The sequence below is a fragment of the Protopterus annectens genome, chromosome 5.part1 (genome assembly GCF_019279795.1).
Source record: "Protopterus annectens isolate FY-2018-M chromosome 5.part1, PAN1.0, whole genome shotgun sequence".
Classification (NCBI taxonomy): domain Eukaryota; kingdom Metazoa; phylum Chordata; order Ceratodontiformes; family Protopteridae; genus Protopterus; species Protopterus annectens.
Window position 1 is genome coordinate 364,790,346 of NC_056736.1, and position 27,684 is coordinate 364,818,029.

Here is a 27,684-nt window from a genome sequence, read left to right on the forward strand (position 1 = left end):
TCTGCTCCCCAGAGGTCCTTCTCCAGGAACCAAAGGGGACAGAAGATGTTCTGGAACCGTTTCGCTCCGGACCCCTCGTCCTTCAGAGGCAGAGGACAGGGTGGACGCCGGCCCAGAGGCAGAGGGGGGCCGAAGAATTTTGGGTCGAGAGAACCCTTTTTGGATTGGCCCGTGCAGCAACCCTGAGGGGTTACCAGACTGCTCCACTCTGGAGGCAGTCAGGGGGTGTTTCTCCAGGCACCTAGCAGTTTGGGGAGGCCATTACAACAGATCACTGGGTGCTTCGAATCGTATCCAGAGGTTACACTATCCCATTTCTGAATCTCCCTCTCAGACCCCGGAGCCTCCCCGATGTCCCACCCAATCAAAGGGAGGCAGCAGCCACAGAAATAAAGCAGCTGCTAGAAAAAAGAGCAATCCAGCCCGTCCCCCAAGATCAGCCTGGATTAGGCTTCTACTCCAGGTTCTTTTTGGTGCAAAAAAAGACTGGGGACTTGAGACCAATCCTCGACCTGTCCATTCTGAGCCTGTCTGTTGCCAAAGCAAAGTTCCAGATGGTCACCATTCAATCCATTCTCCCACTCCTACAAGAGAACGACTGGATGTGCCCTATAGACCTCAAGGATGCATACTACCACATTTTGGTGGACAGACGATCCAGAAAGTTTCTCCGCTTCTGGCTGGGAGCCAGTCACTGTCAGTTCAGGGTCCTTCCCTTTGGTCTCACCACAGCCCCAGGGTGTTCACCAAAGTGATGGCAGTTGTAGCGGCCCACCTGAGGCTTCAGGGAATACAGGTCTTTCCGTACCTAGACGACTGGCTGCTGACCGCCCCCACCAGGCATCTACTCTGTTCAGCCAGGAATTACTTCCTTCACTTGGCCTCATCTGGGAATTTCAATCGATCTCAAGAAATCCTCCCTTCAACCAACTCAGACCTTAGATTTCATAGGGGCCAGGCTAGATACAAACCTGTTGAGGGCCTTCCTAACTCCGGACAGGCTTCGAACTTTGACATTCCACGTGATGGCCCTCTTACAATCCCCGGCTCCCCCAGCGGAATTGGTCCTGAGGGCACTAGGTTCCATGGCAGCTGCCATCAATCTGTCACCACTAGCTCGTCTAAACATGAGGGTCCTGCTATGGAACTTGCAGGTCCAATGGTCCATCCTGCAACATCCGCCAAGTACAGCTATCCCCCTCAGCAAGGTCTGCAGGAGGTCCCTTCTCTGGTGGATCCAATCCTCAGATCTCTGGGAAGGGCACCCCTTTTCTATGACCCCACCCCAAGCCACTGTGACCACGGATGCTTCTCTCCTTGGGTGGGGGGGGGCACTGCATGGGCAGAACCGTCCAAGGCACGTGGACACAGAGACCTTGTTGGACATCAATGTCCTAGAGATGAGAGCAGTGCTTTTAGCGTTGCAAGCACTCCAGGCCCTTCTTCCCTTGGGGACAATTGCGATTCAATGAGACAACATGGCATTAGTCTGGTATATCAACAAACAGGGGGGAACCAGATCCTATCCGCTGTGTCGAGAGGCCATGAGAGTTTGGGAATGGGCGATCGCCACCACCCGTTTCCTCATAGCAACGCACATTCCAGCTCGGTCCAACATTTTGGCAGGTAAGCTGAGTCGAACCATCCTCTCACCTTACGAGTGGTCTCTAAACCCGAGAGTAGCGAACCAGATCTTCCTCAAGTGGGGTCAAACTTGCTGCGATCTTTTCGTCTTCGAATGCAAAGTGCAGCGAGTACTTCGCTCTACTTCCCCCACCAGGGGAATCCCCCAGAGATGCTAGAGTCCATGTTTGGCCATCCGGTCTACTTTATGCTTATCCACCTCTCCCCCTTATGGTAAAATTCTTGCAGAAAGCTCGTCGGTTGGGGAGCAGAGTGATCCTCATAGCCCCATTCTGGCCTCGTCAAACTTGGTTCCCTTGTCTATGGTCTCATCTCGTCAATCCTCCATGGATTTTGGATCCCACTCCAGATCTGATTTCTCACCCTCTGGAGTTGACAACTCCAAACCTGGACAATCTCAAGCTCACAGCTTGGTTGATCCAGTTCCAATCATAGCTAGGACTCCTGGTATCTCCTCCTCTGTTAAAGCTATTTTAGTAGCTGCTCATAAACCTTCTACCAGAAAGGTCTATAAGAGCAAATGGAAACATTTTTTCGATGTGGGCGGAACATAGACATATGGATCCCTTTACAGCCCCAATACCAGCTGTATTAGAGTTTTTGTCACACTTATTTGATCAAGATGCCAGCTCCTCCACCATCAAAGTCCAATTAGCAGCAATTTCACACTTTCATGTGGGAAGTGATCTCTGTTCATTAGCTTCTTCCAAGATCTGCAAAACTTTCGTAAAAGGTACTTTCCTGTTAAGGCCTCCTATTAAGGATGCAGTTCCTCCGTGGGATTTTAAACCTTATTCTTCAGGCTCTTACTGCCCCCCCCCCCTTTGAGCCTGCAGCTTCGGTGGATCAAGACAAATGACTGTAGCAGTTCAAAAAGCTTACACCTATGAGTGATGTTGACAAATGCATAAATAACTGTGAATCGAACAAAAATGGTGACATACAGAATCAGTGACAAGCGCCCATCCGGGCAAGACATGCATAACATCACATATGACAATGTCATCCTTATATAGAAAAACAATCCGTGTGTGGGGGACTAAGTAGAACATTTTGCCCATAATGAGTCCCACTGCAGTTATATAGCTGGAGAGGTTACCTGCATGAAGAAAACAGATGACATTGTCGAGTGTGTGAACCCATTCAAATACTTGAAGTCTGCGTAAGAGGGAAGACATTCCGTTAATGTTGCAGAAGGAAAGGGTGAAGTCAGCCATGGAGAGTGGTAGTATCCAGAACGGCCATGTGTTTGTTCTTTTTAGTACCTCTTTTCCTCCTGCGAGGTGCAGAGTTATAAGAGGAAGATCACTAAGATCCATGTGGGAGTCTTCAAAGATGTTGCATAAAAGTGGAGAGAATGGGTTTTCATCAAAGTCTATATTGACTGCCACCTCTTCTGGTAGTGGTGTACTGGTTGGAGATTGCTGAAGTCATGGTGGAGAGTCTTCTGCAGAGGAAAGATTGTCAAGAGGGACGACTGTCTCAATATCTGGTGGACGACCCTGTATCATAGGAAGGAGAAGCAGTAAAGTCAGAAGCAGAAGTAGAGGTGGTCTGAACAGGAACTTCCACTGGTCTAGTGGTGTTACATTGTTTTAAAACATGGTTTTAAAGCCTTTTTTATTCACCTTGAGATTGTGTTCACATTCAAACACATTGGTATTTTTTTATGTATATTCAAGTGCATTGCAATTTTAAAACAATCCACAAGATGGTGCCATTTCTCCAGATAAATATTTAAATATATTTTAAATTAATTTAACATTTTTTACATTCACATATAGTGAAAAATGCATTTTAAATAGGTTTTAAATCGATGTGTTATTTGTTGGATGTTTTATGTTTTTATTCAGTAAAATGAATAATCTATAACTAGTTTTGGTTCCTAAATGTCAGGTCTACATAAGTTTTTCAGCTTAGGTTGTAACAATTAATTAATTGGTTCACTTTTCATTGGTTGATATGCAAGAGAAATAGTATGTATAGCAGGAGTTGAATTCAAGCCTGTATCTGATGAAGTACATGTCAAATGAAAACGTATTTTTGTGAGCGTTAATGGTGTCTGTGTTAAACTTTTGATCCAAGTTTGTCCTCTCAGCTTTATTGCTTCACCTTTTTGTTGGGCTGGATTTGGAATTCTTGGTGAACTTTTAGCCCACTTGGTAGCTTTTTTGATTTACTAGTGTTTTCTTTGCTGCTGTGGATGGTGAAACGAGTGGAGAGGCTATGGAAAGGAACTGCAAGGAGGAGCTGGGCCAAGTCTGGAAGTTGATTGGCCAGCTCACACAATTGATTGACTTACACCCCTCAGCCAATCGATGGTGGAGCTGGTGTCTACTACTATACATGAGGGGCAGAACCAGGAAGTGCTTGGCAACCTTGGAGCAAAACAGCAGGCAAAAACTGCTTCTGAAGGAAACTGGGATCATAGGGAAGCTGCCTGGAGAGAAGAAGGCAGCAATGATTTTTCTTTCAACCAAACCTCCAGGATATTTAGACAGACTGTTTTCATTAGACCCATTTCCCCCCTCAGAGTGTCACCTGCTTCATCTGGACAAGAGAAACGAAATGCAGATTCCAGAAGTAAAGATGTGCAAGCTGATTTTAATGAATGGCTGCAGGTTGGTTTTTCTTCCAACTTTAAAAACAGAACTGTGGCTATGGGGCCTGAAACGCACTTTTACAAACTTATTACACAAATTGGAAAGACTTATTTTCAAATGCAAAAGCATTGACATAAGGAAAAGTTATTTGAAAGAATGTATTTCTCAAAGTATAGTGCCTAAGGGACTTATAAATTGGAAGTATCCTAATAACGTGGCTCCAGGCTGTGTTTTTCACCAGGATTTAATAAAAATATTTGACAGATGTGGGCTTGATGTACTAAACTGTATTATTGAAGAGAATAGAGTGAAGGGGAAATTCATGAGTGAAATTGAGATTGTGAATGAAAGTATTAAAAAATATTTAATGTTCACTATTCCTGCTGAAAAGGAAAAATATCATAGTATTCAAAAGGAAGTGGGGGGTGGTCAATGTAATGATTTGATTGATAAAGAAAAATTAGAGCGTGACATTTTAGAATACCAAAACAATACTAGTTACCCTAAACCAAAGTCTGGAGAGAGATTTTGGGAAAGGAGTAATGATGGGGAGTGGAAAAGTAATAACAATGAGGAACCAACAAGAGTTGGTGATTTAGTGTCAGAATTGGATGACATCTCTGAGTATCCCCCACTACGTAGATCAGAGAGGAACCGAAATAGGAATGAATACCAGCAACAGCAGCTTTTGAATTTTCTTGGGGGAGCCAGAAGGGGGAGGTATTAAATAATATCGCCCACCCTGACTTAGAAGAGAAAGAGATCAATCAGCACATGGATAATTCTTTTAGATGCACATATGGTGATTTTAGTATTTATAATTTTAGCTCTGTAATCTTGACTAAGGACCATTTTAGACTTCTATCCAAGGGGATCAAGTTTATACCCCTAAGACAAGGTGACTTGGCCAAAACACTTATGGATATTAAGGTTTTTACAAGTAAGATTCATTTCCAAATATTGTTTGAGCAGGACTCCAAGGTAGAACATGAAGGACTGGTAAGAAAAAGGACTTATAACCTACCATTACACCCACAAATTAAAAATTTTGAAGGTATTGTGGAAAAAGAAATCAGAGAAAAGTATGACAAACTGAGATATAGAAGCAACTTGGACCCAGATGAAACTAAAGTTTTATATGAACTAAGAAATGATAATGTAAGAGTTGTGAAACCGGACAAAGGTTGGGGGGATGGTCCTTATGGATGATGTTATATATGAAGGAAAAATTACATTCTGAGGGACCCCAGTAAATATGTAACTGTATCTAGAAATGAAATAAACATTGCGTATTGTAGAATAAATATGATTTTGGAGGCCCTATTAGTGGATGGCTGTATTGACCAAAGAACGTACCATTACCTTAAGGTAGAAAAGCCTAGAATGTCCACTATTTTTGGGATCCCCAAGACGCACAAAAATGGGAAGGACTCCCCACTGGAGGGCCATTGTCTCTGCGGATGGGTCCAAGACATTGCCTCTAGCCAAGTATGTGGATAGTAAGTTAAAGGGCTTATGGTCAGAAAAAAAGAATATTCTAAAGGACTCCTGGGACTTTTTAAGGTGTTTGTTTGAGTCAGGAGAAATACAATGAAGGCTTAACTTTTCTTACCATTGACATAGTGGATTTGTTTTCCTCGATACCTCATAGGGAAGGTTTGAATGTACTAGAATAAATTATTTATGAAGAAAATTACTTGACCCTGGATGAAAAAGTGGTTGTTATGAAGGTTTTGGACCTGGTCCTGAGATACAATTTTGTGTGTTTTAAAGGTGAAGGTTTTCACCAGATAACAGGGTGTAGCAGTGGGTGCAGCTTGTACCCCCACTTATGCAAATCTAGTTTTGGCCAGGTGGGAGGAGAAGTATGTAGTGGATTCCATTTACAAGGTGAATTGGATTCTCTACAAGAGATTTATGGATGATATAGTGATTTTGTGGGTGGCCCCAGAAAGTGAAGTGGCTTACTTTATTAGAATACCTTAACAATAGTGCTATTTTCTTAGAATTCACCTACAAAACCAGTAAGGACACTTTACAATATTTGGATGTGGAAATATACAAGTGTGACAGTATGTTTAATTCCAAGGTTTTCAGAAAACCAACATATTCCAGTTCCTATCTACACTTTGATAGTGCTTATCCTAAGCGTTACAAGAAAAATATTGTCAAAGGACAATATATAGGGGGCTCTAGGATGACATCCAAAAATGAAGACTTTGACAAGGAAATGGAATTGTTAAGAAAAATGTTTAAATCTAGGAATTATCTGGATAATTTGTTGCTTAAAGTAGAAAATGAGGTTTTGAAAGGTAGAATGGAGAAATACCAACCTATCCTAAGCAAAAGGGATGTTAAGGTCACAAAAATTGTCAATACAGGCTTTGTGGAAAATTTTGATAGGGCTTTAATACTGGAATTCAGTGCTGGGTCCACCATGGTAAGGGGTATTAACAATGAATGGGATAGATTTGTAGCCCTTACGGACTTGGACAGAATAAAAAAGGAAAGCATTAAAATTATATACAAAAACACTAGGAATTTGAAAAATCTTTTGGAAAGTAACTTATGGGGTTACAAGGAATAAAGAGGAAAGGAACGTTTAAATGTGGGCATTGTTCCCAATGTGCCTTTTGTCTACAACCATGAGAATATGTATTTGCAATGTAGAAATAGGCTCTTGGAAAGCAAGAAATTTACAAATTGTGACCGTAATGGGCTTGTCTGTTTGGTCAAGTGTCAGCTCTGTGACGCGTTTTACATAGGTAAAACGGAATGAAAGTTAAGAAAGAATATGTGAACACATATGTGAACACATATGATGTATCATATAAAAGGCACTAATGCCTTGTACAAGCATAGCCTAGAGTGTGATAGTGCCCATTACTTATTTTTCACCTTGGAGAAGGTGGATAAAAATCTTCGAGGGGGGCTGTGCGAAGAAACTATCGAATATAAGGAGCTATGGTGGCAGATCACTTTGGAAGCTAATAAAAAGCCTGGATTGAATGACCATATTTCCATAAGCTCCCTCTTGAAGCTTAAAGCAGCCAAATTATAAGTAGATTTGATTGTGGTACAACTGAGACAATTTACACTGTGGTCCTTGATGTAATTTATTAGTTGTATGCTGTTTAAATCTTTTTTATAAAATGGTTTTAAAGCATTTTTTTATTCACCTTGAGATTGTGTTTGTTTAAAACACTGATATTTTTTATGTATACTCAAGTTCGTTGCAGTTTTTAAACAATCCACAAGATGGTGGCATTTCCCCAGATAAATATTTAAATGCATTTTAAATTAAACATTTTTTACATTCACATATAGTGAAAAATGTATTTTAAATAGGTTTTAAATCAATGTGTTATTTGTTGGATGTTTTATGTTTTTATTCAGTAAAATGAATAATCTATAACCAGTTTTAGTTCCTAAATGCCAGGTATACATATGTTTTTCAGCTTGGGTTGTAACAATTAATTCATTAATTGGTTCACTTTTCATTGGTTTGATATGCAAGAGAAATGGTATATATAGAAGTTTTAATTCAAGCCTGCATCTGATGAAGTGCATGTCAAACGAAAACGTATTTTTGTGAGCGTTAATGGTGTCCATGTATTAAACTTTTGATCCAAGTTTGTCCTCTCAGAGCTTTATTGCTTCACCTTTTTGTTGGGCTGGATTTGGAATTTTTAGTGAACTTTTAGCCCACTTGGTAGTTTGCAAGAGACTAACATCCCTTGGTCAAGGCATGCCTGCCTCTTCGTGAGTTGGTATAACATCCCGGTGAGTAACTGCTGGAGTGTGTAATGCAGGTGTGACATTGTTAATAACAGCGGAGGAAGCAGTAGTGTCTATCAGTGGTTTCCCCAACTTCTTAACAGCCAAGGTGCCAAAGGGTTGAGAGCTAGAAGAAAGTTTGTGGTGACCCTGCAAGGTTGAGAAAGTATCAAGAGTAGGTGCAGGAAGTGCAGAATTTTTTTGTAGCTGTGAATGGCCGCTATGTTTGCAGCAAAATGTCCATTACAGCTGTTAATGTAGAGATGGTGGTAATGCAGGAAGATTGAAAGCAGGCAGAAGTCCTAATAGAAGCTCCTTGAAGTTCAGGTTGTCTGTTAAAAAATGAAAGAGACACTGTGAGATAAAATGCAGATCTTGAAAAGCTTGTAGATTGTGCAGGATCGCTGTGTTCAGCCAAGGCAGAGGGAGCTGCTGGAGCCGTTACTGTGTCCGTTAATGGAACAGCTGTAGTTTTGAGGGAGTGTCATAATGTCATGCAAAGAAGAGTCAGCACTCTAAGCTAAAAATGAAAAAAGATGGTCTGTAAATTGTCTAGAAGTTTACTGTAGTGGCCCATGTGGTAAGAATCAAGTGTAGAAACAGCAGCTGATCAGGAAGTCGCAGTGGCAGATGTAGGAGATACCAAAACTTTGACATTATCACGGAGCTGCATAGAAGGTGCAGCCGGTGCCTCTAAAGTACTCCTCTACTCTGTCCATCCAGTAAAGTAGTGAGGTTAAAGAAATATTGCTTGCCTTGACAGGAAGGCAGGGAATGCAGGGAATGAGGGAGGGAGGCCGGGGAAGCTGCTGGAGGGAGGCTAGGCAATTCCTGATTTTAAACAGGAATGTAGAGCTGCAATAACTGGTAAGTTGCTACTCGAGCAGCAGGCTTCAACAGAACAGTCTTGTCCTCAGTCCCAGCAATTAAAGATGTTCTTCGTGTTTCACTGTTGCAGTCCTTACATTTGGGTAATCTGCTTAAAGGTTGCCCTCAGTCGGCCTGATTAACACAGTCTTGGGTCTTTTGTCGGTTGCTGTCCCTTCTTCCATGACGTCAGGTAGTCAGGGGGTATAAAGCATGCAGCCGACGCCATTACATCCGTCTTTCTTGCCTTGCGGTGCCCGAAGCAGAAGCAGTTCGCAAGTGCCGGTCGGCCGACTCCTGAAATTTTCATTTTTGAGTTTCAGAACCGAAGTCTTCAACTTAAAGCTTAAGTACCCCATTGGGGAAACTTTTTTTTTTTCTTGCTTCTTACCGATGTCAGTAAAAGTTAATAATTGCATTACTTGTGGAAAGCAAATACCTCATAAAGATTTTCATTTGTACTGTATTCCTTGCTTAGGCCCTGACCACGATGTACCTTGCTGTCTGTTTTGTGCTTTATTTAATCAGCGCACTATCCGTCGTTGGTACATTTTTGCCTGTAAATATTTCAGTTCTCTGTTTAATTATCCAGAAATTATGTTGGTTAGCCATCCGAATACCGGGATTCCGAAAAAACGCAAAGATAGACAGAGACAGGCCGTCTAGGTCCAAAACTGCAGACGACACTTCTAAGCCAGTCGCCAGTTTGCCGGTACTCAGTGAGGTGCTTTCACAGCCCCTGATACCCGCTACCTCTGACTCGCAAGCCTCTACTGAGACCCATTCGGAGTCCGGTACGCTGCGAGATGCTTCCCGTATGGAACCCGCGGATGTCTCTAGCTTGGATGGGTCCGGAGCAGCTGTGCAGGCACTGGCTTCTGAGTGTGTATTCAGGCCTACAGACTTTCATATTAAACCGACTCCACCTTCTATACTAAGGCCTAAATCTCGATTTATGTCTAAAAAACCGATGCCTAGGCCACATGTTCAGGCCCCTAGGCCTAAAAAACAAATGATCAAAATGGCTGAAGATCTTATTATTCTAATCAGGGGTAGTCAACCCCCCCCCCTTTTTTTAAGGGCCCAGGGCTGAGTTTGACTATGAATCGTCTGATCAGGACTCTTTCTCCTGATTCTTCTAATGACCTGGATTTGTCCATACCTACTTATGAAGATTCTGATGCAGAGGATTCCATTCCCTCTGCTTTCCCCCCTGAGGACATTTCTTTTGGGGAAACTTTACATACCTTAAGGGAGCATTTCCACTGGGAAAGTTAGGAATTTTCTGAATCAAAAAAGAGGCTTAGGGATTTCCTTCTTGTACCTCAGCATAGGCCTTTGGCTGTACCTCCTGTACTAGACATTGTTGATGTGTTTTCGGCTGTACCTCCTGTACTAGACATTGTTGATGTGTTTTCGGAATCCAATATGGCCCCTGATTCCCTACTTCCCGCTCCTAGTAAACCTGACAGATACTACAGGGTTCCTGAATCCCAAAAGTTCCTTTTCAAAAATCCTGTTGCGGATCCAGAAACCATTTCTCAGGGGCCCAAGGGCATTAAGGCTTCTACTGCTAAAAATCCTACCCCTTCTGATAGAGTCCAGGGCGCTGGATAGATGGGGTAAAAAGGTTTATACTTCTGCAACCTTGGAAATCAGGGCTTTAAACTGCCAATTTCATATGTTAAAATATCAACAGCATATTACTGGACTGCTTAAACAGAAAATGATTTCTGACTGTGGAAAATAAAGATTTACAGGATTTATTGCATTCAGCTGAACAAGTTGGAAAACATACTTTGCAATGTGGTTTTGATTCTTTAGAGGCCTCTTGCAGGGTTGCTGTTACAGGGTCTGTGCTTAGAAGGCATGCTTGGCTTAAGGAGCAATCTCTGCCTGACCATGTTTGTTTGCTTGTGTCTTTCGGCTTTTGCCAGTTAGGGGTCACCACAGCGGAACTTAGGTCCACTAACGATTGACAGTAGATTTTTACGTGCCGAGTTGCTGGCCCTGATGCACAACCTTCAACGAAGGTACACCCCTTCACGCATGTCTCCACACACAAGACGCTCTAGCTGAGAATCTAACAGGACAACGTCTTACTGTGAGGCGACAACGCTACCGCAGCACCACCACAGTGTTAAAGCAAAATTATTGGATGCTCCTTTAAATCAGGACCGCCTGTTTGGCAATAAGGCTGAAGAAGTTCTAAAAAAGATGGAAGATAAAGCTAAATCTATGCAAACTGTAAAATATTTCTTACAAGTGCAACCTCCAAGATTTAGTAGGCACTGGCCTACTAAGAATTGGTCCTTTCCAGCTCCTTCCAGATCCTCTCAAGCCAAACCCAGACACACCAAAAGCACCAGGTTTCAGTCCCAGGGACTCTCTGAACTAAGCAATGGGGGGGGCCTCCACTTCCAAATCTGGAAATAACAAGACATCCCCCTATGGTAAACAGTCTCAATGACTTTCCTTTAAAATTACCAAGCACTTACCTTTTAGCTGCCCCTTTGGGGGGAAAATTGCTTTTCATGCAAAAAACTGGGAACTCATAACCCAGGACAAATGGGTTTTAAATATAGTGTACCAGGGATACAAATTTCATGTCCACATGTTGCCAACACCAAACAGGTGGCCAGACCTGCCCCCAAATCAGTGGGCAGAGGCTCAAAAACAAGTACTTTCCCTCTTAAACATGGGGGCTATTCATCTGGTACCAGAAGAGGAAAAGGGACAAGGTCTGTATTCCAGGCTTTTCCTGGTACCCAGAAAAGACAAATCATGGTGTCCAATTCTGGACCTGTCTACTCCTTTCTGGACATTCCAAAATTCAAGATGCTGACTCTTCACCAGTTACTTCCTATGCTAGGCAAGGATGCCTGGTTGGCAACTCTAGATTTAAAAGAAGCTTACCTGCATATCCCAATCGGGGAATCTTGCAGAAGATACCTACGCTTCAAAGCAGGCTGCTTGCATCATCAATTCTCTGCACTGCCCTTTAGCTTGTCTACTGTGCCCAGGGTATTCACAAAGTGCCTGGCTCCAGTAATTGCATTTTGCAGGCCAAGAAGTATTCAAATATATCCATACCTGAACGATTGTCTAATTCAGGCAGAAAACCAGACCATACTTATAAATCATCTGGCTTTTGTAAAAAAGGGTTCTAACTTGTCTGGGGTACACCATAAACTAAAAAAATCACAACTAGTACCCTCTCAACAGATTACATTCCTGGGTGCAAGCTTGAATACAACTGCCCAGATGGCTTTCCTCACACCAAAAAAGCAAATTCATTTGGTAACTTACTTCAAACAAGTGGCCACAAAAACCCTGCTATCTGTAAGACAAATACTGCAAACCTTGGGGTTCATGGCCTCCTGCATTCTTCTAATTCCATATGCAAGACTGCATATGAAGAAACTTCAGTGGTACTTAAAAAGGCTATGGAGTTAACATTGTCACAGCCTGGAAACAATGATTCCTGTCATACCTTGCCTATGCCTGGAGTTCCTATGGTGGGCAGAGGCCTGCCACCAAAACAAGTGACTGCCATTCACACTACCCCCTGCTGCCCAAACCCTAACTACAGATGCATCAGGCTATGCATGGGGGGCTCACCTGGCAGGGAAGTGCATTCAGGGCAAATGGAACCCAAATCAAATGCGCCTACATATCAATCAAAAATAAATGTTAGCTGTACAGAATGCTCGGACAGCACTCGAGGACTAGATTCTTCCAGGACAACTAATGGTAAAAACAGACAACACCACGGTTATGTGGTACATAAACAAGCAGGGGGGTACTCATTCCTACCCCCTCTGCAGACTAGCCATGGCATTGTGGAACACACTGCCTTGAGCTACCAAGTGCACCTACAAGCTGAATTCCTGCCAGGAAAATTGAATACACTGGCAGATGGATTAAGCAGAAATCTCATGGACCCACACGAGTGGAAACTGGAACCACAGATTTTCAACATGTTGACAAGCAAATGGGGGAGCCCAGACATAGATCTATTTGCCTCTCCCCAGAACTACCAGTTGGACAAATTTTGCACAAGGACTTCCCACAAAAAAGCCTGGAAAGTGGATGCTCTGTCCTTCAGCTGGAAAAACCTGTCCCGTCTACGCCTTTCCCCCTCTGCCTCTGCTCTCCAAAGTCCTGCTAAAAGTCACAGGGCAAGCCAAGAATGATTTTGCTTGCTCCAGACTGGCCACGCCACCACTGGTACCCACTCCTGCGCAGTGTGCCACAAATATTTCCATGGCACCTGCCTTGGACACCTTCCTTGCTGTCTCAGCAGGAGAACCAAATTCTGCACCCTCAGCTCCCAACATTGAACCTGGCAACTTGGCTAATCACTTAAATTCACCCTTAGCATCCCTCAGCAAACCTGTGATGGATGTCATCTTGGAGGTGAGAAGACCTAGTACTAGAAAATCTTATGCTGACAAATGGAAAAGATTCTGTGCCTGGAACCAATCTTTAGGGATGAGCACATCAGCGCCCAATTTACCTCAGATTTTGTAATACTTAACTGAGATGCTTCACAAGGGCCTGTCTTTTTCCTCTATTAAAATCCACGCTTCAGCTATTTCAGCTCACTAACACAGAACCACCCCTCTTTTCTCATCCCCTGCTCAAGCAGTACCTCAGAGGGGCAAAGAACGTGAGACCACCCAGGAGAGCTCCTACCCTTGCCTGGGACCTTAACTTTGTTTTGGAGAAGCTCACTGTACCTCCTTTCGAGCCAGCTGCTACTGCAGACTTAAAATGTCTTTCTTGGAAAACAGCCTTCCTTTTAGCAATCACTTCAGCTAGAAGGATATCTGAATTACAGGCCCTTATGGCAGTGGAGCCTTTCATTATCTTTAATGCGGACAGGGTATCCGAGGACTAATCCATCCTTCATGCCCAAGGTGGTTTCTAGTGTGGCTTTTAATCAGTCCATTCATTTGCCAACCTATCCCAATCCACAGAAAAGGGGAACAGATTCTGCATTCCTTGGACGTGCACAGACAACTTCGATTCTACTTGGACAAAACTTAATTTTCAGGAAAATGTGAACAATTGCTGGTAGCATTTGCTGCAGGGGCAGAGGGGAAGGCTATTTCAAAACTAACCATTTCTAAATGGATAAGCCGTTGCATTCATTTCTGCTATAAGCACCATGGAAAACCTACCCCCCACGGGATCAGATCTCATTCCACCAGGGCTGCATCTACTTCTGCAGCCTTTCTCAGAGGTGTTCCTACCAGGGATATTCTAGAAGCTGCTAAATGGAGTTCTGTACATACTTTCCCCAAGTATTATCATTTACCATTTTTTTCTAAATCCAGAGCAGGCTTTGCCACTGCTGTCTTGCAGGGCCTTATAGCTGGTCCCAATGCTGTATAAATTTTCTCCCAACCATAGATTTTGGAATCTACCCAAATGTAATGACTGAAACAGTGAAACACAAACATAGTACAGTTGTGTACACTTACCATAAATGTAGATGTTCGAGTATATTCACTGTTGCAGTCCTGGTTACCCTCCCTCCAGCCCCCTGCTTTTCCTCTGACTATACCTCTACTTTTTTTATGCTTAAAAGCCTCTTTGGTGTATTTGCTTTTGGTTAGAGGTATATTTTTGTGTTTTTAATTTTATTTGCTCCCCATTTGGGGGGGCACCTGACATCTGGGGCAAGAAAAACTGATGTAATGGCGTCGGCTGCATGTTTTATACCCCTGACGACCTGACATCATGGAAGAAGGGACAGCAACTGATGCAGGACCCAAGACTTTGTTAATCAGGCCAACTGAGGGCAACCTGCCAGCAGATTGCCCAATTGTAATGACTGCAACAGTGAATACACTCTAACATCTACATTTATGGTAAGTGTACACAACTGTACAGTAGGAGAAAGCTTACCTTGATTAGCTTGCTCGATCTTGGAAAGCAGGCAGTCATCTGGGCCTAAGCCTTGGTCCAAAAACATGATTGTGGTGGAATCCTTAAGTATTTGGGAATCTGTTAAACATTTAGCTGAACTGGATATCTTAAAGAGCAAGACATATCACAAGATTATTGAGCAGAAGCAGCTATTTTGGCAGGGGAAAATGCTGTTTCCTCACTGAATGCTGGAGAGTCTGCCATAACATGTCTTGGTTGTGCCAGAGCCAGGATTGCAGTGCCGTTTTGTAGAGTGCATACTAACCTGTATACCTGTAGAGTTTCAGCCTCCTAGCTTTACCCCTCTTAGAAAAAAATCAAATTTTCGAGGGGTATTATTCTCAAGAGGTATTTTTTTTCTATGTAGAATAGGATTGAAATGCATACGGAAACCTAAAAACAGTAAACGGTCATACTGAAGGAAGTTGTGCCATAGCCAGGATTGCAGTGCCCTACTGTAATATGTGTAGTAGCCTGTGTATCTGTAAGAGTTTCAGCGCCCTAGCTTTGCCCCTCTTAGAGAATAATACCCCTCGAAAATTTGATTTTTTTCTATGTGGAATAGGCAGGAAATGCACAGGGAAAGCTAAAAACAGTAAAGTCATACTGAAAGTTGTGCCAGACACAGGACAGGATTGCAGTGCCTTTTTCTAGGGTCCATACTACCCTGTCTACCTGTAGAGTTTCAGCCTCCTAGCTTTACCCTTCCTGGAGAAAATCAGGTTTTCAAGGGGTATTTTTCTCTAGAATAGGCTGGAAATGCATAGGAAAGCTAAAAACAGCAAATGGTCATACTGAAAAAGTTATACTAGAGCCAGGATTACAGTGCTCTTTTATAGGGTGCATACTACCCTGTGCATCTTTAGAGTTTTAGCCTCTTAGGTTTACTCCTGTTGGAGAAAATCAAGTTTTCAAGGGTTATTTTTCTCTATCTAAAATAGGCTGGAAATGGAAAGGTTGATCCAAATTTTAATAAATGTACACAGCGCCACAAAAAACTTAATACAACACAAAAGAGCAGCAACCAATTCAACTTCAGGATCTCATGAATTGGACCTTTTAATGGGTGTGTTTTCGTGGGTTAATTGAATTTAATTATCTAATCAATGTATTGTAATGTGAGTATTTAATGGCTGTGTTGATTCTAGTATATTTGATTCTTTGTAGTTCTGAGGAAGTCTGTTTAAAATTAAAGGACGAAACCTAGGTAAACCATTTGTTCTGTGTGGGTGTTTGCCTGTAGTTCCTGAACCATTCGTTCTGTGTGGGTGTTTGCCTGCAGTTCCTGAAGTTCCTGAAGTTGAATTGGTTGCCGCTGTTTTGTGTTTAATCCAAATTTTATTGAGAAATACAAAAATGCAAATGACAAGAAAAAAGCAAAATGCAAAAAAAATGACATCTGCAATAAAATATATAAAGAAAAAAAAAAGAATTACACAATCATATCACCCAGCCCTTGTCGGTGTAACCTAACCTGGAATTTTAAAATGAGAAAGGAAACCGAATATACTTTAGAGGTGCTAACTTCATAACACCTTGCCTGCCACAGTAAAAAGAGGGCAGAAATCGAAAAGAAATCAGTTAGAGTAATCAACAAGGTCCCACAACTTGCCATAGTCACTAAACAAACACTTGGCAGTCATTAAAGGAATCGGACCAGGCACAATAAACGTCATTGGCCTGCTTCCCAAAATCCAGCAATACGATTACAATACAAAAAAAAAAATGTTCAGCTGTCTAAGTAGCACTTACAATCAGAAGGAAAACACTGACACTCCTCCAAAACTAATGCACCACACAAAGGCAATTTATCCAAAGAAGCACTCTATATAAATCTTTCCAACAAAGCAACCCTGAATACAAATGATGATGCTGCTGGAAACTATGTACCTGAAATGTCAAATAAGAAGAATAGGCATCAATAGCATGATAAACGCTCAAGAGACTGATACCAAGAACGGTGAGATGAAGTCTCATCACACTGGAAAATCTTGTACTTGAAAAAAATAAGTTGGACATTCCGTAATTCATCAGAAGCCACAATGCGGGAAAGTTTGCCCATAAGGCAAGCATTCCAAGAAGACCCCTGAGGACCGAACAACACATTGAGCAAAGTGAGAGTAGCAGAACGCAAATGCTTGAAAACATTATAGAAAAACAATAGATGCAAGAAAAGAACCAAATGTTTCAGCGCACAGTCCCCTTTAGTCAGAGGGGAATAAACCACACCCCTTTTAACATGATTCAGTTGTTTCCTCCAAAAAATGTAAACACAGCTTTCAACAAATGAGCTGACCAAGCCGCAGGAAAGAAACAGAAAAACAAAAATCAATTTACTAAGAAAGCCCCATTTAACAAGTAAGACCGTTTATAATATTGCAAAGAAAGTGTTCCAAAAATTCAAAGAACGACATGCAAGTTGCAACACCAGAGATCATGGTCTCATACAACCTGAAAAGACCCATACGGAACACCCAAAATCATGAGACCATCAGAAGTAAATGACAAAACCTGCACCTGCAATGAATCAATCGGCTGCATGGAAAAAACGAAAAATTTAATGACAAACCTACCTCCTGAAAGAGGCAATAAAAGCACCAGAAAATAACACTGGAAAGCAGACAAATCCTCAGCCATAAAAGTAATGTCATCTGTATGAGAAACCAAACTAAGAACTAGTACCCCACCACAAGAAAAAGAACAAGGAGACGAGCAGAGACAGAAAGGTAAAAAAAAAAAAAAAAACCTGCACTAACCAGCAAAGTCAAAAAATAACTGCCCAACGGGCAACCCTGCCTGATGCCATTGAGCAAAGGAACTGCATGTCAAATCCAACCATTAATAACGGGAACAATGACATTGTTAGTATAAATGGACGTAATACAAGCACAAAACTTAGGACCACAACCATAAAACTTAGGACCACAACCATACGCCAATAAAACCTGAAACAAAACAGGATTGGGAAATATTGTCAAAGGCCTTCTGAATGTCGCAAGACAGCATGTTTTAGGTTCTTCTGTTGCATGATGATGAGTAAGAAATTTGAATAAATCCCAAACAAGTCTACCTGGAATATCAGAAACTCCTGCATCCAATAGAAAGAGCAACTGTAAATGTAAACGTAGCTGCAAAATTTTATTAGCCAAGAACGCCTTATCACCCTTCCAAAGAAAATGCAAGGCTAAATGACAAAATAAAGGTTCACACTTGCAGTAGTAGAGAGTAGATAAATAGTGTAAAAAAAAAAAAAAACCTCAGTTACTCACTGCAGGTAAAAGAAAATAACAAAATTTATTATGTTAGCACTTTCACTGTGTTAACCACTTCATCAGACATACATTCTCTAAAAAAGCAAAAGCATTTTAAAACCATTCCTACAGATCAATTAACAGAATAATGTCTTAAAAACAGTGAATGAGGTATTTTATCTCATTTCAGTGCTTCAAATGTCTCTTTCAGTAGACTACTTCAGACAGATCTCCTGGACTGAATGCCAAAGGTCTCCCTAAAACCCTTCCTTTAAGAGAGAAATGAGATGAAATACCTCATTCACTATTTTTAAGACTTTGTTGTAATTTTTGATTCTATGCCTTTATTCTGTTTATTGATCTGTGATGTCATCAATTGGAATGGTTTTAACTGCTTTTAATTTTTTAGAGAATTTTCTTTTTTACCTGCTGTGAGTAACCAGGGTTGTTGTTTTTACTGAAAATGTAAGGCTATCTGCAACAAAGAAGAATTAGCAAAACCGTGATGCAACCATTCATTAAATCAATTCTTTTAAGATTACTTATCTTTGGAGGATCAGCAAAGGCATAAGGAATGCCGAGGGGCCATCAAATCAAGTGCTTTCTGAAGCTAAGATAAACAAATAGGAGCATCAACCATCGCACAGAACGAAGCCGGCATTAAAGGAACAACCCACTGAACCGTGGAAGCAGGCTTAACCCTGAAAGCAGACAATCATGAACAACCATTAAAAGGTCTGACTTGGAATTAACTGAACACCAAGAAGTTTCATGTCTACAATGAATAACTTTGTATAAAAAAAAATCCTTTTTGCCAATTTATGGCAAAAAATACTCCCTCTACCTCTCAAATAATGAGCTAAACTATACAATTTGTTCTTTATTCTATGCAGATTAAGATCATAAAGATCCCTCAAATATTTCAAGACTGCAGGCAAGTCACGGAAAGCACAATTTGATACTTAGAAAAAATGTCCGGTGTATGGACTTTTAACTTAAAATGAAACTGCTTTACAAACCATACATAAAAGACAATTTGTGTTTAAAATCAACCTACCAATCAGAAATGGTGTCATACAGAGTAAACAATGTAGCATGATCTTCCTATAACTCTCGCAAAACAGACTGCCAAAAATCAGAAGCCAAATAAGATCAGTTACGAGCATCACGTCAGGAACTCTGAGAACCCTCAGTCAGGTGATAGTCACCACAGACAATAACTGGAATATCTGTAAGATAGGGAGACAGCATAGTAAATGATTTGCATCTTTCATAAAGGTCCGTATAAGCATACAAAAAACTAAACAAAAAGTGATGAATTTTGACTTCCACAATAACCAACCTGCTGGGTACTACATGAATAATATCAGAAATGGACACTAAAGCAGCACAGTATAAAATAAGTCCAGAATGCGAGTCCAAACCTTTGGCTCATAGTGCCATCGGCCCACCCATTGTGACATAGCCTGAGAAGACAGTGGTCCAGTGTTCAATTAAACCTGACTAACTCGCTCATAAATGAGCAGTCTCCTATGTAAAGTCACCATAGAATTCACATTACAAAAAAGTAGAGCGAAATCTGCCATATGTGGAATTCGACTTGTATGTTTAACCCCCTGTGGCTTACGCCGAGAGACTTTAAGCCAGGCTTTATCCTTAGAGCTTACTACCAGACTGTCTAGACCTATCCTGGGCTGGAATCACAGCCTCCACAGAGTCCATGTCCTCCTCCATGATCAACAAATTAGGGACGGAGTCTTCCGGTAAAGTAGCAGCCACGCGAGTAAAAGGCAAAGGCACAGGAGTCTCCAATGGCAAAGCAACAGCAGGCTCTGAACTAGGTGGAGAAAAAGAAACATCCACAAGGATTGGCTTATTTATCTCAACCTCCTTTGCAGGTTGACACTTTACATTGCGATGTTCTCCCCCGTTGTCTACAGCTGGTGGTCCTACACTCTACTTCTGTTCATGCAATCAGTCCAGTGATGCGTCTCCGAACAAAGAGCAGTTAACCATACAGTCCTTTTGGAAAATGGGACACTGAACCACATGTCGTGCATTTCTTTGCAGGCCACACTGTAACTATATGAGAAAAAGCACAGCAAAAAAATGCTTTGGATGGGCAACATATGTAAGAAACTCCCCTCATCTGAAGTAGGAGATTCATTTGTCTGCAACCTGTGGGTTATGGATCCGATATCGGATCCGAACCGGCATGGTTTATCCAGCTATGGATCTGAGCTCTTAGCTCCTCCCCTCACCCATAATGCCGTGCTCTCCCTACATGACCTCAGATCTAGTTTGCCGCGCTGGTAACCAGATTGGATCGTCTGAGCTCTTCAGCTAAGTCTTTATAAATCCTTCATAAAGCGTTTTATTACATTTTTGTAGTTAGTTTTGAGTGATTGTATTAGGTTCCCTTTAGTGTTTTGATAGTTTTGGTTTAAAATTCTTAATTTTAAAACTTTATTTTAATTCCCTCCCCTCGCTGGTTCGGAGTTTTGTTTGTGTGTGCTGTTTGGGGCCTGTGTGTGTGCTAGTTAGCACTTTTATTGTTTGTCTTTTCTTTAAAAAAAAAGACTTTAGTTATGTCTGAAATGACCCCTAAGGCAATTATTTCGAAGTGCTCCGAGTGTGGCCATAAGCTTTCCCCTGCTGATGGCCACACTCGGTGCGTTCGATGCCTTGGGGTTGAACACCTCACTTCTGAATGTTCCATTTGTGCAGGGTTCAACCCCAGGGCATTGAAGGAGCGGAGGTCAAAGCTGGTCCTGGCGGGACTTTTGCCCCCGGACTCGGCTTCGGCTCCCGCTCCTGCGGTGGGTACTGTTTCTACGGTCCCCTCCTCGCCTGCTCCACCTCCTCCACCTGGGACTCAACCTCCCGCTGCTGGGTTGGAGGAGAGGGAGGCAAGAAAAAAGGACCGGAGGGAGAAGCACCACAAGCGGTGGGCCGAGACCTCCATTTCGGCCCCGCCAGCTAAGCGGGCTTCTCCTCCGGCCTCCTTGGCTGCTGGTTCTCCCCCTCCTCGGCTCCGGTCTCCGGTCTGCTTTTCACCGGGGCCTGAGGAGGAGGAGACCCGATCTCCGTCGAGGCTATCGAGGAGGCACTCAAGGCCTACCTCGGTAGCCTCTTCGAGATCTACGTATAGCCTTTCCGACGCCGATCTGGACCGGATGATGAGAAGGTTCATCCAGGCCCAGATGCAGATGGGAGTGCTCCTGCCTCCCCCCCCTCTGGGGGGGAGCTCGACCCCATTTTTCAAGCCTATAGCTCCTTCTCCGACCTGCTACCCGGGTTCGGAGCCGGGCAGCTTCGGAGCCGGGGGTGGGTCAGCTCCGATAGTACTATAGTACTTCGGATCAGTCCCTGCCCTCTAGTGTTTCGGATCCGACCTCTCGGAGCCTGGCTCCGAGCTTCGGATCCGGGGGACTCTGCCTTCGGCGCCGTCTGTGTCTGAGCGCACTGGCCCCTCGGATCCGAGTGTCTCGGGGCCGGCTCCGATCCACTCTTCGGATCCGAGGGGGAGCCGACTTTCGGATCCTTTGGTCGAGGCTGGCTCCCCCTCTGCTTTTGATGTAGTGGAGAGGGCCCTGTTGAGGGCTTCCGGACCCCTGGCACTTGCTTCGGCTCCTTCCCGCGCTCCATCTGCACTGGGTCAGGCTTCCACCATCCGGCCACTGGGACAGCCCGCTCCAATGCCCCAAGCTGTTCCATTGGAACAAGACACTGCTTGCGAGGGCTCCTCGGACAGCCCCCCCGAGGAAGCACCTCGCAAGCATACGTGTAAAAGGAGGCACATAGACTCCCCCGAGTCTTTAACAGAAGACACTGATTTGGAGGAAGGAAGGCTCCCCAAGATCACCCGAGGATGTCTCCTTTGGAGACATCATGGAAATGCTCTAAGGGGAGGGTGGTCTGCCCACTAGTCTTCCTCGGACGAGCCCGTGTTCTTGGAGGCATTCGAAGCGGGCCCGTCTACCTCTTGGGTGTCCCCTCCTGCCGACCCCCTGGTGGACCTTATTACCACCAGGGCGTGGAAGGAACCGGACACCATGGAGCCAATCCCCAAAAGGCCAGACCTTATCCTTAGCCCCCCTGCAGACCGTGCCCACTGGAGTAAGGGGCCTCCGGTAGATGCCATGTTGACGGCAGCAGCCACCAAGAAGGAACTCGCCCAGGAGAGTCCCTCAGTCCATCCTCCGAGCAAGGAGTCTCGGATGATGGACTGCTTGGGGAAGCGAATGTTTAGTTCAGCGACCTTCTCAGTGAGGGCGCTCAACTACCTGGCACATGTTATCAGGATGCAGCGATCTTATTAAAGAATACGCTGCATCCCCCCCCCCCGAGTCCATGTCGGAGGAGGACAAACTTTTGCACTTCACCCGTATGGCCACTCTTCGGTCCGTGACGAATACCTCTATGCAGTTGCTGTCCCATGCTACTGAGGGAGCCACTAGAGCTGCAGGAGTAGGCCTAGTCACGAGACGCCAGGCCTGGCTCCGCCATTGCGATTTCACGGAGCCCTTCAAGCGTCCTTGACGCCCCTTTGATGGTTCTGCCCTTTTGGCAAGGCGGTTCGCATACCTTGACCCAGAGCGAAAGGGCGGGAAGGCGCTGTCTGCCGTGAATCCGCTTCTCTGCCCCAGAGGTCCTACTCTAGGGACCAAAAGGGCCAGAAGAAGATGTGGTTCCGGAAGTCGCAGCAATCCCAACCCGCTCCAGACAACCAGTCCTTCTGTGGCAGAGGAGGACAGGGAGGACGCCGCCCCAGGGGCAGAGGGGCTCCCAGGAACTTCGGGTCCAGAGAACCTTTCTCTGAACGGCCCGCGCAGCAGCCCTGAAGGGTTGCCCGACTGCTCCACTCTGGAGGCAGTCGGGGGACGTTTTTCTGAGCACCTAGCGGCATGGGAGTCCATAACATCAGACCGCTGGGTCCTCCGCATTATATCCAGAGGATACAAGATCCCCTTTCATCACATTCCAAAATTCAAATCCCTCCCCAACATCCCACCCGGTCAGTGGGAGGCCGCTTCAGCAGAAATTGGCCATCTGCTGGGGAAAAGAGCCATCCAGCCCATCCCCCCAGACCAGATCGGATCAGGGTTCTACTTCAGGTTCTTTTTAGTGCCAAAAAAGACGGGGGACCTAAGACCAATTTTACACCTGTCCCTGTTAAACCTGGCAGTTCCCAAGGAGAAGTTCTGGATGGTCACCTTGCAATCCATCCTCCCCCTTCTGGGAGAGAATCACTGGATGTGCTCTATAGACATCAAGGATGCATACAACCACATACTCATGGACAGACGTTCCAGGAGGTTTCTTCGCTTCCGGCTGGGAGCCAGTCACTACCAATTCAGGGTCCTTCCCTTTGGTCTCACCACAGCCCCCAGGGTGTTCACCAAAGTATTAGCAGTGGTTGCGGCCCACCTGAGGCTTCAGGGGGTGCAGGTCTTCCCGTACCTGGACGACTGGCTTCTTACCACCCCAACAAGGCATCTACTATCATTGGCGCGAGACTCCTTTCTTCATCTAGCTCCCCGCCTGGGCATCACGATAAACGTAGCAAAATCCAACCTGGCCCCTACTCAGTTGATAGATTTCATAGGTGCCAGGTTAGACACGAGGGAGTTAAGAGCCTTCCTCACAGCCGACAGAGTTCAGAATCTGCGACTCCAGGTGCGGGCCAGGGCCATCCTCCACTCCAGCTCAGTTCCGGCGGAATTGGTCCTGAGGGCTCTAGGGTCCATGGCGACAGCTATATCTCTTCTTCCATTCGCCAGGTTCAACATGCGGGTCCTTCAGTGGACACTTCAAGTTCAGTGGTCTTATCTTGCTATACCTCTGCATCACCCCATTGCGATCAGGAAGGCTTGCAAGCGGTCCCTCTTGTGGTGGCTCCACTCACAGGATCTCCACGGAGGCCGCCCCTTTTGTGCTTCTCCCCCTCTCGCCACGGTGACCACGGACGCCTCCCGCCTCGGGTGGGGGGGGCATTTTGCAGGCCGGACGGTCCAAGGTACGTGGAACGACTCAGAGACCTCCCTGCATATCAATGTTCTAGAGATGAGAGCAGTGCTCTTGGCGTTGCGAGCACTTCAGGCCTTTCTTCCCCTGGGAACAATTGCAATTCAGTCAGACAACATGTCAGTTGCCTAGTACATCAACAAACAGGGGGGAACCAGATCTTATCCTTTGTCGAGAAGCCATGAGAATGTGGGAATGGGTGATCTCCACCAACCGCTTTCTCATTGCAACGCACATTCCGGGTCGGTCCAACATCCTTGCGGACAAGCTCAGTCGCACCATTCTCTCCCCGTACGAGTGGTCTCTCAATGTTCAAGTAGCGAAATGTATCTTTGCCCGGTGGGGAACTCCTTGTTGCGATCTCTTTGCGTCTCCCTTAAACACCAAGTGCGACAGTTTTTTCGCTCTAATCCCTCCTCCAGGGGATTCCCCGAGAGACGCTCTGGTGCATGCTTGGCCTCCCGGTCTTCTTTACGCTTACCCCCTGTTGCCTCTGATGCTCCAAGTTCTTCAGAAAGCCTCTCTGTTGGGGTGCAAAATGATCATTGCCCCATTCTGCCCTCGACAGATCTGGTCCCTTACCTAAGGTCTCACTCGGTGAATCCACCTTGGATTCTAGATCCCTTTCCGGATCTGATATCGCACCCATCGAACCTACCAACTCCGAATCTGGACAACCTGAAGCTAACTGCTTGGCTGCTCCAGTTCCACTCCTAATTAGGACTCCCGGTATCTCGTCCCCCATTAAGGCCATCCTGGTAGTGGCTCATAAACCATCTACCAGGAAAGTTTACCGCAGTAAATGGAAATGATTCTCCATTTGGGCGGAGCGGCAAGGTCTAGATCCCTTCATGGTTCCCCTTCCCCTGGTGCTAGACTTCTTAACCACTCTTTTTAATGATGGTGCCAGTAGTTCCACGGTCAAAGTGCAGCTTGCGGCCATTTCTCACTATCATGTTGGTCATGACTCTGGACCACTTATGTCTGCCAAATTGTGTAAAATCTTCCTAAAAGGCACCTTTCTCCTTAGACCCCCTGTCAAGCAAGCGGTTCCTCCATGGGATCTTTCTTTGGTTCTTCAGGCCTTGACCGCTCCCCCCTTCGAGCCTGCGGCCTCAGTAGATCTTAAATTTTTATCCCTCAAGACTGCTTTTTTAGTAGCCATTACTTCGGCCAAAAGAGTTTCGGAGCTTCAAGCCTTATCCATGAAGCCTCCTTACTTGGTCTTCCATCCAGACGGCGTATACCTCAGGACCAATCCCTCCTTTCTTCCTAAGGTAGCTTCAGAAGCAAACATTAATCAGTCCATTAACCTCCCTGTTTTCTTTCCTAAATATCAGAACAAGGGTGAATACAAGCTGCATTCCTTGGATGTTCACAGGCAGCTTCGTTTTTATCTTGACAGGACAGCTGGTCATAGGCAATCCGATCAGTTGTTCATTTCCTTTGCCAAATTCAATCTGGGTAAGCCAATTTCCAGTGTCTCCTTGTCACGCTGGATTTCGCAGTGTATTCTTCTAGCTTATCAAGCCTCTGGGAGGCCCGCACCAGAGGGAGTCCACGCCCATTCGACCCGGTCAGTTTCTACCTCAGCGGCCTTTAAGGCTAGGATTCCTCTGGATGACATTTGTTCAGCAGCCACTTGGGCTTCATCTCATACCTTTATTTCTCATTACAAGCTGGATATCACATCTAGGGGTCGAGCATCCTTTGGCTCCGCGGTGCTCCGGAATATCCTTCCATGATGGCCGCCCAAGATTCAGGTAGCTGGGGACTGTGTCCCACAGGTTGCAGACAAATGAATCTCCTACTTCAGATTTAGAAGTTATGTACTTACCATAACGTTCCATCTGAGTAGGTAGATTAATTTGTCTGCAACCATCCCGCCCTCCTATCCCCCTGGCCTTGTCAGTTTCCTGCATATTATCTGTTACCCCTTTTGAGGGTATTTTGATTCAGGGCAAACTCGATCTGAGGTCATGTAGGGAGAGCAGGGCATTATGGGTGAGGGGAGGAGCTAAGAGCTCGGATCCATAGCTGGATAAACCATGCCGGTTCGGATCTGATATGGGATCCATAACCCACAGGTTGCAGACAAATGAATCCACCTACTCAGATGGAACGTTATGGTAAGTACATAACTTCTAATTCCCTGCAATGAAGCAGATGCCTTGAACCTGTTGCACGCCATTGTCTCGAACGTGCAGAGCAATCCAAGCAATCCAGCCTCCATCCCACATGCCACCTGCTTCAGCAGCAAAAGATTTTATTATCTTGAATATAGAAGCACACTTAAAAATAATCACAGACAAGGTGACTCCTCGAGAAACACAAATGTAATGACATCTTACGAAACTGAATATTCAATTGGGAAATATTATAGGCCTTAAAAGCAACAGAACCATGAGCCCATGAGCCCAAAAGCAGAGTGGAATTGAACAGCCGAATCTTGAGCCTCAAAATAAATATCGGCAAAGGAATCCTTTCCCCAGTGTATTATCGCACACAGAGAAGGCAAAGTCACTCCTAATGGAACCAAAATATCTTTAGAAATAAGTTCCTTAGACATCGGCTGTACAGAAATGGTCTTAAGGTGAAAAAGTGGTTTCTGCACTCACCTTTGTCTGGAAGAAAACGAAGCAGCAGTAGAATGAGTATCTGCAACTGCAGCATATGTACAGGAGGGATAAAACATCTGTAGAAGCTGCTGAATATGTTCCATGCAGCAAAACAGAATTGCCTCCAGTTTGAACTCCAGTTTTGCCCAAATTCAAAAGCTGACCTAAAATGCCAGGTTCTTGTGAAAAAAGAACCTGAACAAGTGCAGTAACATCCAAAAAAAAGGAGCTGAAAGTTGAGCAGAAGCAGGATTCGGCAAACCAGAAGTAGGCCTGTGAACAGTCTCCACATCCGTAGTAACAACAGTCCCCACAGCAGGAGTTGAATCCAGGCTAGAATCCCAGGAAATATCAGACCATTTCAAGACCTCTACAGATGAACTATGTTCTGGAGGAGGAGCCAGTTCCATATAGTCACCCCATTCCAAAAAAACTTGTTTGCGAGTCTCGTAATATTTGAGAATCACTAATAGAATCAGAACTTGAATCATCAATTTCCAACAGAATCAATTTTGGGAGTTGAAAAATGAACAGTTAACACTATAAACAGCTGCAGCAGCAGCTCCTCTTTCTCCCGCACCTGCCGTCTTGGAATGAATAGGGAAAGCTAAAAACAGTAAATGGTCATACTAAAAGAAGACTTTATGCCAGAGCCAGGACTGCAGTGCCCTTTTGTAGGGTGCATACTACCCTGTGTTCCTGTAGTTTGTCTCCTAGCTTTACCCCTCTTGGAGAAAAATGTTTTCAAGAGGTATTTTTCTCTATGTAGAATAAGCTAATAACTAATACCCCTTGTTATAGCAGTCCTTTTGTGTCATACAGCCGAGCTGAAGGACCAGGCTTAAACACCAGTGGAAGCAGGCTTGGGCTCAATGGGTGGAAGGAGCCTGCCTTACTGGTGACAATGCCCATAGTGCTAGGGGGACCTAGCCAAGACTCAGTGACCTCAGGCTCTTCACC

At 44.4% G+C, this 27,684-nt stretch overlaps 1 protein-coding gene across 1 annotated transcript in view; it reads left to right on the top strand.

The window, feature by feature from the left end:
- The window catches only part of LOC122803163 (short transient receptor potential channel 2-like), a 1,104,815-nt gene that overhangs the window by 213,633 nt on the left and 863,498 nt on the right, over positions 1-27,684 (top strand). The window lies entirely within an intron of this gene.